The sequence below is a fragment of the Ochlerotatus camptorhynchus genome, unplaced genomic scaffold (genome assembly GCF_037179485.1).
Source record: "Ochlerotatus camptorhynchus isolate MF236.1 unplaced genomic scaffold, CSIRO-AGI_Acam_v1.1 ptg000063l, whole genome shotgun sequence".
NCBI classification, from domain to species: Eukaryota; Metazoa; Arthropoda; class Insecta; order Diptera; family Culicidae; genus Ochlerotatus; species Ochlerotatus camptorhynchus.
Window position 1 is genome coordinate 162,771 of NW_027040553.1, and position 11,993 is coordinate 174,763.

Below are 11,993 nucleotides of genomic sequence, written 5' to 3' on the forward strand. Positions count from 1 at the left end.
GAGTTCTTTACAAAGTGATTCCGACCATTTCTGAAGTGATTCCGAATTTTGCAAAAAAAAAACAGAACTTTCTACTTTTCTGAAGGGATCCAATATTTTTAGTGATACCGAACATTTATGAAGTGATTTAGTACTTTCCAAATTGATTCCGACCAATTCTGAAGTGATTCAGCACTTTCCGAAGTGATTACGAATTTTTCAAAAGGAATTCAGCAGTTTCTGGAGTGATTAAATATTTTATATAGAAGTGATACAGAACATTAATGAAGTGATTTAGTTATTTTCTAGAATAAAAAAAAATCTAGATCCAAAACCTTGACACCAAAGTTTGGGAAAGTTTACGCAATATATCACCTAAATTGTGTTTACATATTGCTTAAACGAAGGAGATTTTTTTCCTGTGTACCGACAAATTTGTTCAAAATGTTTCTGAATGTTACATTCCTCCATTCAAACCTCTATTCAAGCTAGGACTGAAGCAATCGCAGCATGTGCGATGCCTTTAGTCTGCTTGACCGTAATCAGATTTAGATGTTATCGCAGTTCATGGTCAAGCTAATCCTATTATGTCCGAACGAAAATTAATTCCTTATTCGAAGAAACACTGCACTCGAAAGAAAAAAGGGTTCCCTAATCACCATCTGATTCTCTTAACGATCATTGTTTCCACATTCTATCGGTTCACATTGCCCAACAATTCATCGACAATGTAAATCCTTTCGAAAACTAACCTTTATTCCTTTGTTTTTCTCTTACAGGTAAGTGCGTTTTTCCAAACTGCTTCCCGGTAATCGTCCCGATGATCGATCATCATCGGGCTAGGCTAGGCACGATCAAGGATAGACAAGAGAATGGCGCCCCCTACCGACTGTCGATCACACCGTCGATGACATAAACTGAGTACGTATGAGTATTACAATAGTGGGACAATGGTGCTTTTGCAAAAGAACTCGGATCACTCCTAATCCCTGTGTTTGTGTCTTTTGTTGTAGCGAAAAGAGGATTTTTGTCTGGCCTGTCCCACACATGAGGGATTTAGACCTTTGTTTGTGTGGATTGTGCTGCGGTTACGCGTTGCAGGTGATCCGTTTGAACTGAGTAGACTCTGATGTCCCTGGATTTGGAAATTGCCATGTCCAAATTTAAGAATGTCCATCGGCGTCGGAAGAAAAATCAAGACATCGGCGAGCAGAGCGAGCGTGTCCGAATCCTGCAATCCTGCAGTCTAAGATTAACTCAAGCAAAGTACATCCAATGCAAGACCACACAGCTGGATCTGATAGCAGTTCAAACGTTCCAACACTGCTTCACAACATACCAATACCCGTCAATCAGCGGAGACAGAGCTGGTGTCCCAAAAAAGCTGTGCTGAAATTGCTCCTCCTTGAAGTTCACCAACCGAACATGTCGATATCTGAGTTCACCCACTCCTGCCGTGATGTCAAATGTCCATGAAACGGCACTAGTTCCATCCAGGTTGGCTACCCCAGGACCGTCTGCCTCATTCTAATGGGCAGGGTTGCCAGGTATTTTTTGAAAATATCAGGAAACCTATTCTTAAAACTCAGGATAGGCATTTTGGATATCAAGGGTACTAGGAACAGGCTTCCACTCGATACAAAATACGTCTTCAAGCGGAAATTTTTAAAGTAGCGTTCGTGTTACGACGGCAGCCGTTTCGATGCCAGCCATAGAGAGTTGAAGGGGCGCGAAAACTATTCCACCTGGGCATTTGCGATGGGGATGATTTTGATCCGTGAAGGAAGCTGGGGTGCCGTTGCAAATGATTTCAAGATACGAGCGTTAGCGACGACCTGTCTCAGTCTGGAGAGTTACAATTATAGTCTCGTCCAGTGTTGGCAAAATCAGCAATCAATTGATATTTTTCCGCTCTCATGCGCTCGTAATATCACGCGTGATATTGGAACAAAATTATCATGCTTGATATTAATTTTACAAGCTCCTTTGATATTGCGAGACTATTCACAACGTGCAAAAATCAAGCTGAGAGTTGACTCGACACAAATATGATTCCGTTGCACATCGTTTTCTTAGAAAGAGAAAGTATAGTTTGCTGTCTCTTTTTACTCTTTACCGATGGCAGACACGAAGTGACTGCTGCCAGCCGTTATGGGAAGTTTCGGTTGCATTAGGGTGTAAAGCAAAAATCATGAAACTCAATCTCACCACAGTTTGTTGAGATTTGCAGCTGGTGAGTTTCGTTAGCTTGATGTTCCGAGTTGCGAAATCACAGCTTGCAAAATCAACCGCAGTTGTTTGTTTGTTGATTTTTGTCTACGAAAATCAAGCGTAATCTTGGGCGTTGGTGAGATTTGATTTTTTTGATATTTTCCCAACACTGGTCTCGTCAAAGATGCATGGATCAGAAGCTTGGAAAAGATACCGGATTGACGCGAAAAATTGGATTGCTAACGGAAGTTGACCTCTTTTCGTCTGATCAATAGTTCGAGTGAGGAAGAATACGTCAACGAGCTGATGAGTACCAGTCATAAGCTCGCTTCGATTGACTTCAAGGTTGATGATTCGTGGTTGGTAGCGTTGCTGCTGATGGGGTTACCAGATCACTACGAGCCGATGATTATGGGGCTGGAAGTCTCAGGACCGAAACTTATTTCGGATGCGGTGAAGGCAAAGATCCTGCAATATGTGAAGCTCACAAGGGAACCTTCAAGTGGCAGTGATGACGGAGCATTGTACTCGCGAGGTGCGAATTCAAACAAATTCAAAGCGCAGATCAAGAAGAAGTCCGAGAAGACGTGCTTCAATTGTGGAAAGCTAGGTCATTTTGCGGCCAGCCAAATCGAAGTGGTATTTTGGGAGCGACGAGTCATATGGAACAATGGAAACATGAAGGTTTTGGAAAGGTTGAAATGCAGATTGTGGACGGCAAGATCGATATACATTTGAGTACTGAAGATTCCTGATTTGGTGGCTAATCTGCTATCGGTGAGTACGATCAGCAAAAGAGGCTACACTGTGATCTTTACTGTGAACAACTGTGAGGTGTTGAATGCGGACGGTGTACTGGTCGTCTCTGGCAAGGAAGAAGGTGGCCTGTACCAAGTCAATCAACTAGAGAAGACGTTTCTGGCAAGTGGAATTCAACTGTGGCACAGAAGGATGGGCCACCTGAACGAGACAAGTTTGAAGCAGCTCAAGCACGTGTCCAATGGTATAGATTTTCAAGTTGAAACGGTGAAGGATTGCCAAGTGTGTCTGGAAAGAATACAAGCTCGAAAACCATTTTTGAAGAGTGATTTCAGGGCATCAGAACTGCTGGAACTGGTACATTCTGATCTCTGCGGACCAGTGAGAGATTCCATCCTTGGGTAGCAGTGGATATTTTGTCAGACCGTCAGACAGGTAAAAAACTCAAAATACTCAGGACAGATACTGGACGAGTGATGGTTTGCGACGAATTTCGGAAAGGATGCTGAAGAAGGATGGTATCCACCATCAGAAGACCTGTCCGTACACTCCATAGCAGAATTGTACAGCGGAAAGAATGAATAGGACACTTGTTGAAAAGGCACGATGTTTGCTGAAAGAAAGAATTCTGGGCAGAGGGGATATCAACGGCAGCATACTTTGGAAACGATCACCAACGAGATCCGAGATGGAGACAAGACGCCTGAAGAAATCTGAACCGGAAAGAGACCTAAGTTTTCGGTACAAGTGTGATGGTCCATATTCCGAAGATCAAGTGCAAGAACTTAGATCCGAAAGTAGCAAAGGGTATATTCGTAGGCTATTGTGAGGACACGAAAGGATACCGATTGTCCGGAGAGCAACAAGTTCGAGATCAGCCGTGACATGGTAGTGATCAACGAAGATGTACAACATTTCAGCACAGGATGTGCTCAAGATGTTCAAGCAGGTATTGAAGAGTTCCTAGTACCTATTGAACGCCCTGATGAAAAGGCAATCAATAATGACGAAAGAAGAAGAAGTAGCAGGACGTTCGACGCGTCTGGTGAAGCTTTTGAAGATGCCTGCAGCGAAGTAAGAGGTTCTATCCAAAACACGACCGTAGATTTGACGTGGGAAAACGTACTCGGTATCAATATTCGGCGACTGTGTTAGGGAAACCACTTTTTCCCATCACGGAAACGCTCCGTTTTCTGATGACAAAATCACGCATTTTCTTGCACAAAACGCGCGGAATGTTTGGTTTATTCAATAGATAATAGAAAAAGCTAACATTGATTGGAGGAATTTGTTGCTAAAATTGTCCAATCATATAAATTCGAGAAACCTCACCTTATTTCGAAGTGTTTCTGGTGAATTGATTAGGTCATGAGGTATTCGGTAATTGCGAGAATTTGTATGTACCACTTCAATACTGTTAAGCATTTGACCACAAACGTTTGGTTGCTGGGCACATTATCAAAGAGCTTAAACAACAATTATTTACGGTGGTCCTGAAAAGAACCGTTTTTTCGTGATGGTTGAGTAATGCTGAGCTAATTGGGCGGATGAAGCTGGCGACGAGCAACTAAACCCGATCAGTAGCGGTGCGGCTTCTTCCTCCTTCTTCACTGAATCCAAGGCTCTTGAGGGCAGCCTTGATAGCTAGCTGCTTGCGGGGAGCCTTCCGTTGTGTACTGGAGAAAAATGTACAACGCCACGCGCCGAAAGCACTGCTGCAGCTGATCACGCGGTGATTGAATAAACACCGTTCGGCGAGACCGGATGGAGTTCGATTTTGAAATCTGTATTAAGGAAAGCGCTTTTTTCAGGTTGGACATTTGTGTAATTTTCAATAGTGACCTGTGTTTATTTAAGCAGATTCGTAGAAACATTTCCAATCGATTGGCTTGTTTAGAATTAAAATCCATCCGCTATTGACGGAGTTATATGTGGTCAAAACCTGATCACTTTTCGAAACGATTTTAGTTTTTTTTTCTTAAATTCACCAACAATATGTTGCCGAAAGACGTAATCCTACGTCAAAACTTCGAAATGATTGCAACAACTCCAGAGAAGATCAATGATGATCATGTAGAAACATTTTAATTGAAGTTCCGTTAATGGAAAGAATCTATTTTGCTGTAGCTGCTGTAGCTCTGTTAACGTCGTTTTGAGTGCCGTTGGTCATATTTCGTCGAGTAGATGTGATTTGAATTGTTACGTGATATGATTCCAAAGGATACAAAATTCGATCATACGGAACCATAATTCGGAATGTCTGTAACCGGTTGCACGGTGGCCCTATGGCTCTATTGTTGTTGTTTTGAGTGCCATTGGTCATATTTCGTCGAGTAGATGTGATTTGATGTGTCGCTTGATATAATTAAGTGAGATTTCGAATTTGACCATGTGGAACCATAATACGGAAGATCTGGACCGGTTTTACGGTGGCCATATGGCTCTGGGGACGTCGTTCTGAGTGCCATTGGTCATATTTCGTCAAGTAGATGTGATTTTATATGTTGCTTGATATTGTTATGACAGACAATAAATTTGACCATATGGAACCATAATCCGGAACATCCGGAACCGCATGTAATCTTATGAATGTTCTCTATAATTTCCGGGAGTTCCACGAAAAAAATCAATATGTTGTCTCGATGATATGTAAGATATATGATAAAGATTGAAAAAACACATTCTTGAATATATAGAAAAGAGGGAGGGTCCTGGGGGGAGTACCACGCAACAAATGTAAGAACCACTCACTCACAACCACTTAATTTCCGAAATCCACGTAAAAGAAATCGCGTATATTCCGGAATCCGCAGTACCAAAAACATCAGGAGAATCGCAAGAACTACAGAGAATTTCCGAGAACATAAGGGAAGGTCAAAGAACCTCAGAGCAATTTTATGAACTACAGCGAAATTTACAGAAGTTTAGATTGCTTCAGGAACAGAAGTAACACTGTACTTCAAGAAGTTCCGAGAATTCCACAAAAATTACGGAATCTTCAGGATAGATTCAAGTACATTAGGAAAAATGAGGGAAATTCAACATCAAAACTTTCGAAAACATCTGGAAAATTGCAGGAGCATCCAGGAAGATCAAAGACCACCAAGGCAGTGCCATTATCTTTAGAAACATTGTGGGAACTTTTAAGAAATACTGAAAACTTCAAGTAAGTCTAAAGAATTTCAGGAAAGTCCAGAGAATTTCAGAAACTTCCAACGTCCGAAGAAATTTCCAAAATTAAAGAGATCTTTACGTGACCTTCAAGGCATTTCCGAGAATTTCAGGAAATTTTCCATGGTAGCACTGAATTCTCCTGGATCCGGATAACAGAATCATTCTCCCAGCTCATTTCGAATGCGTTGCTAGTCCATCTAGGACGCTTGTTGGGTGGCAAAGAGTTTCAAATTATCATATCATGATCTACAGCGTCTTGAGTCCTTTGGAGAAGAAGCCCGACAATTGGCACCAACGTTTCGTAGACTCACGATCACGATCTCAGCTGGAGCCACGTCACATCCGCCGATGTTCTAGTACCAATGCTGGCCCGTGGCGGATGAAGGCACGTGAACCGAGACCACCACTTTCCCGAGCTCTCCAGCTGAGAGGTGATGTTCGCTGAGCAGAGGTCCAACCGAACCAAAAAAAAAAAAAAGACATGAAATGGCATTTTGAAGAAGACACAACTCTCCAGCGCAACAACACGCATGAAAATCAGCATATTATCGATCGATCGCTTCGCCTCGTTTCGCGGTTCCTATCTTGATTATGAGTGGATCTTCTTTTCGCTGAACACGAACTCGAATCGGCTGGACTATTCAAAGGCAAAACCAACAGAACCAACAACAGCAACAAAACCGTCCATTCATTCATTCTTTCGGTGGCTGGTTTCGTAGAATTTGCCGGCTTGTTTCTGTTTTGCCTGCGTCAGCCCACCGACCAGTGATGCCAGACTTCTCTGAGGTCAATTCCGTTGATGTCATAACTTTTGGAAATGAGGGGGTGGGGGTGGGAATTTGGCAAAGGCGCATTACATTCATTCCGTAGATTTTGCCTAAGGATCCCAATTCCTGCAAAATTTGATCGATTCCGTAGAACTGGCATCGCTGCCACCGACCCGCAGCCAGATGATTCTTATTCACATTTTTTTTTGCGGCGGCAGTCGTTGCACAATGTAAGGGAGAGGCAGAGAGAGCAAGCGAGCGAGTTGGGCCATCATCGTCTTCGGTGCTCGGGGAGAAGTGTTTATCATGATCATTTCGTTAAGAATGATGGGGAATTTTTTACCTATTTGAACATCCCGCGCGGTCCAGGTCCAGGTACTGAGCGCGGGGCTAAAGCGAGCACTTACTCTTCTCACTTTTTAAAAGGCCGGCGCGCAATTATTTCTAATAGATTTTTTTTTTTCGCTGGCTCGTTGCCTCCCCAATAGCGCAATTTGAATACACGAACTGCGGATCAGCCGACGATGGAGGACAGTAAGAGTGAGAGCGCAAACGGGCGGCGGGAGCGGAGGTGTTACGAAAGAATACTGGCGCTCCAGGAGGCTTTGGAGGTCTTGTTTCTATTGTGGCATTCCCGGTTTTGCTTTTTTTCTTTTTGTAACGGCCAAATTCCGGACGGTATGCCGATGTTGCTGGGTGTTCGGTTATTTGAGCTTATGAAGCAAGTGATAAAGCTGCGACCATATCTCCGAAACTGAAAGCTTAATTTCTAAAGGTTTCCATTTGACATTCACAGTTCACATCAAGTTCACATAACCAGGGGTATTTGAACTATAATGAGATCTTTGCGCTAACTCTTTAAGGACTGCTGTTTTGGCCATATGACCGAAACCCTTTAATCTAATGTACTATAACACAGCCATTCCATAGCAAAACGATATAGTGGTTCTCAGAATTTCGTAACAATTGGTAATTTTGTTCCTTATCGCAAAATGTTAGACCCGTATTTTTTTTTATTTATTGTGTCATTAGGGTGACCATTTCCATTTTAAGATAGTCCAAAAAATCATTTAAAAAAATTCAAAAATTTATAACTTGACCCACAAGCCGATTTCAAAGATCCAAATATCAAATGAAAGGCAATTAAAAATAATGTTAGAAAAAATATAATGATTGTATTGAAAAATATTGATTGTATTTGTTTTTTATGGTTTTCATGGTATGTTTCATGGTAAAATCAGCCATGTTTTTTTTTCGCTTTTGGTTATGTTTTTTTAAGTACTCAATACTCCTATGCGACTAGACTACCATGCGTCTCCATTGATACATAGCTAACATAGTCACATAATCTATACAACCTATTTTCAAGTCGCATAGAAGTATTGAGTGAAAACCCAAAACATGATAAGTTCAAACAAATATTACTCAAAAACGAAAAAAAAACACCGCTGATTTTTTGAGATGTTGTGTAAAAAAGCCTAAATAATTTTCAAGGCGAAATATTGCGCCCTCTGTCTACAAACCATAAAAGCCATAAAAAACAAATTCAATCAATGTTTTTCAACATAAAATACCAATATTTATTTATACTTATATTTTTTTCTAAAAAGTATTTTTAATTATGATTAATGATATTTTGATCTTTGAAATAATTCCAATGGTTTAAATGTTACGAATTTTTGAAAAAAAATCGATTTTTTGGACCACCTTAAACGTAAATGGTCACCCTAAAGACAACATAAAAAAAATACGGGTTCAATATTTTGCGATAAGGAACAACACTACCAATTTCTGAGAACCACTATATCGTTTTGGTATGGGATGGCTGATAACCTACCATCGGTAGTTACTGAGTCGAAGTGAATTATTTCACTGTCGGTAGCACATGATGGCCACTGAACCTGGAAAACCGGGAGAACCGGGAAATACGTGGAAATGTTAATGCAATCGTGAAATATGTACAGTCAGGAATCCTTATTGCCGAATCCTTATTACCGGGCTATCCGCGAATAAGGGTACCCACAGCTTATGGGATTATCACTAATAGGGGCTGTGGTGGATTATCTCATTTGTTTCAATATATAGAGCTTTGACAAAGTTGTTGAACTGGGATAGACCAACAAGCCTGTGTTATTGGATTCAGGTTTAATTGGGAACTACGCCGCTAGAGGCGCTACACTTTTATGTTACTTATCTTCTTAGGTCTTAGGTCCAGCATAGAATATTTCGTGATCCTGGTCATGTAGAAAGTTGCTGTCTTCAACAAAGTTCTTCAAGTGACCAAGTCCTTTCGGATGGGGCCATATTAGTTCAGAACTCTCTCACTACGCAGCGCTAGTGTGCACATGAGCTTCCTATATAAGCTGTATCTTTAAATCCTGGCCATATAGAAGGTTACAGTCTTCAGCAAAGTTGTTCAAGTGACCAAGTCCTTTCGGATGGTGGCCATATTAGTTCGGAACGCTCTCACTAAGCAGCGCTACTGTGCATATGAGCTTCGTATATAAGCTGTATCTCAAAATCCTGGCTATATAGAAAGTTACTGTCTTGAGCAAAGTTGTTCGCGTGATCATGTTCTTTTGTATGGTGTTCATATTTGTTCAGAACTCTCTCACTAAGCAGCGCTAATGTGCATGTGAACTTCCTATATAAACTGTATCTCGAGAACCTGGCCATATAGAAAGTTGCTGTCTTCAACAATGTTTTTGAAGTGACCAAGTCCTTTCGGATGGTGGTCATATTATTTCAGAACTCTCTCACTACGCGGCGCTATTGTGCACATGAACTTCCTTAATATGTTATGTATGGAAAGCTTGTCCATATAAGATGTTGCTGTGCAATGTGAGTACACGAAACGGAATAGGAATGACGTGTAGAGAGGCTGGAAATCGATTTCGGACGCCATTATTCACAAATCTGCACCTGGAAAACATCCTAGAAACTCTACTTTCAATCCCAATAATTCCCTTTCCATCTTACCGCATCCTATTCTGTATCCGCAAAATCCTTATTTATTCTATCTTCTATCCCATCATCACCCACATCTGTCATCACAGCGAAGAATCAAAGTCATGCAAATCCTCATCAAGAAGATGAGGCATCAGATCGTAATAAAATCACTAGGGTAAACGCACCAATAGTGGAGGTACGCTAGTGCAATGTGTTCCTAAAGTGGCTTATGGAGTCTCCATAAGCCACTATAGGAAAACATTGCACTAACGTGCCTCCACTATTGGTGCCTTTACCCTAGTTCATAAATTTGTAACTACCTATGTATTACATAAAAATACCGCAGTATTTGCTCACCGCAAAAAAAAACTCCCTCCGTGACAATGATAATCATTGCCGTGACCAGGATTCGAACCTGGGTTACTACGGCCACAACGTAGGGTCCTGACCACTAGACGATCACGGCTGTCGAGAGTCGTGAGTTAATGTTTAAAGAAACGGCAACGTGAACGTCACAATGCAATTTTCTTTCTAACGTCGCATGAAAACGAACCGAGTGGACATACAAGTTCAAAATCAACTGTATTTCACCATATGAATTCATTCGATGAACGGGTGAGGTTAGGCTTTGTGGTATTTTTACCTCGCTTGTTGCGACAGATTGTGAAATTCAATTTTCCATCGCTACGAGAACAAACAATTTACAATCAGTTGGGGTTGAATTGTACTCAGTGCGTTACTATTACTAGGTATCCCTTGAAGTTTTTTTTTTAGTACATTCAATTTCACCTAAAATTGCTGCAGTAAATTTCATCCACAATATCAATGGCGCTGCGTTGTATTAAAAGTCCAGGGTTTAGAACATAGTAATTACGTAACAAAAAAAAATGTTGAGTTGTTCAGTAATCAAATTTGAAATAGTGTAATTAACATTGTGTTGGTATAATTACAGTAATAAAAATGTGATATGAAATCCAGCCACGTAATTAATGTAATTAAAATTGCAATTAGTGTATTTAAAGTAATTAAAAGCATTGAAACGCCAATCTGTCTGATATCCGTTTCTATTTTATAGCCCGTCTAATATGTCATGTTGCGAAATTCATTTCCTAACATTCTTTTCGGTAAACGGTATAGTAGATTGTAGGAACATGATAAAAAGCTCTTTCAGATCATCTATTGTGTCATATTATTTCGGAAAATTTCTTTCAATGACTCTCATTCGTGTCTATTGTATAGTGCTCATCTATTGTGCCATGTTGTGAAATAACTAAATAAATAAATAAATAAAAATAAATTTATTTAGTTTAGTAAATTAGTAAATTATTTAATTAAAAATTAGTGAATTGGTGAATTGGTAAATTAGTAAATTAATAAATTAGTAAATTAGTAAATTAGTAAATTAGTTAATTAGCAATTAAGTAAATTCGATAATTCGTAAATTAGTAGATTATTAGATTAGTAAATTAGTTAATTAGTAGATTAGTAGATTAGTAAATTAGTAAATAAGTAAATTAGTAGATTAGTAATTTAGTAAATTAGTAAATTAGTTATTAAGTAAATTCGTTAACTAGTAAATTAGTAAATTAAAAATTTGTAAAATAGTAAATTCGTTATTTAGTAAACATGTTTAATATTAAATTAGTTATTAGTTCTTTCAATGACTCTCATTCGTGTCTATTGTATAGTGCTCATCTATTGTGCCATGTTGTGAAATAACTAAATAAATAAATAAATAAAAATAAATTTATTTAGTTTAGCAAATTAGTAAATTATTTAATTAAAAATTAGTGAATTGGTGAATTGGTAAATTAGTAAATTAGTAAATTAGTAAATTAGTTAATTAGTAAATCAGCAAATTTGATAATTAGCTATTTAGTAAATCTGTTAATTATTAAATTAGTTAACTAGTAAATTAATAAATTAGTAAATAAGTAAATAAGTAAATTAGGTAATTAGTAAATTAGTAAATTAGTAAATCAGTTAATTAGTAAATAAGTAAATTAGTAAACTAGTAAATTAGTAAATTAGTAAATTAGTAAATTAGTAAATTAGTAATTTAGTAAATTAGTAAATTAGTAAATCAGTTAATAAGTAAATTAGTAAATAAGTAAATAAGTAAATAATTTAATTACTTAATTAATAATTTCGTAA

General features: G+C 39.0%; 1 non-coding gene across 1 annotated transcript; it reads right to left on the reverse strand.

Annotated features, from left to right (window-relative positions):
• Positions 1-10,233: 10,233 nt before the first annotated feature.
• TRNAH-GUG (transfer RNA histidin (anticodon GUG)) lies at positions 10,234-10,305 on the reverse strand. The gene has a single exon. It is a non-coding gene; the product is annotated as a tRNA-His (tRNA).
• Positions 10,306-11,993: the final 1,688 nt, after the last annotated feature.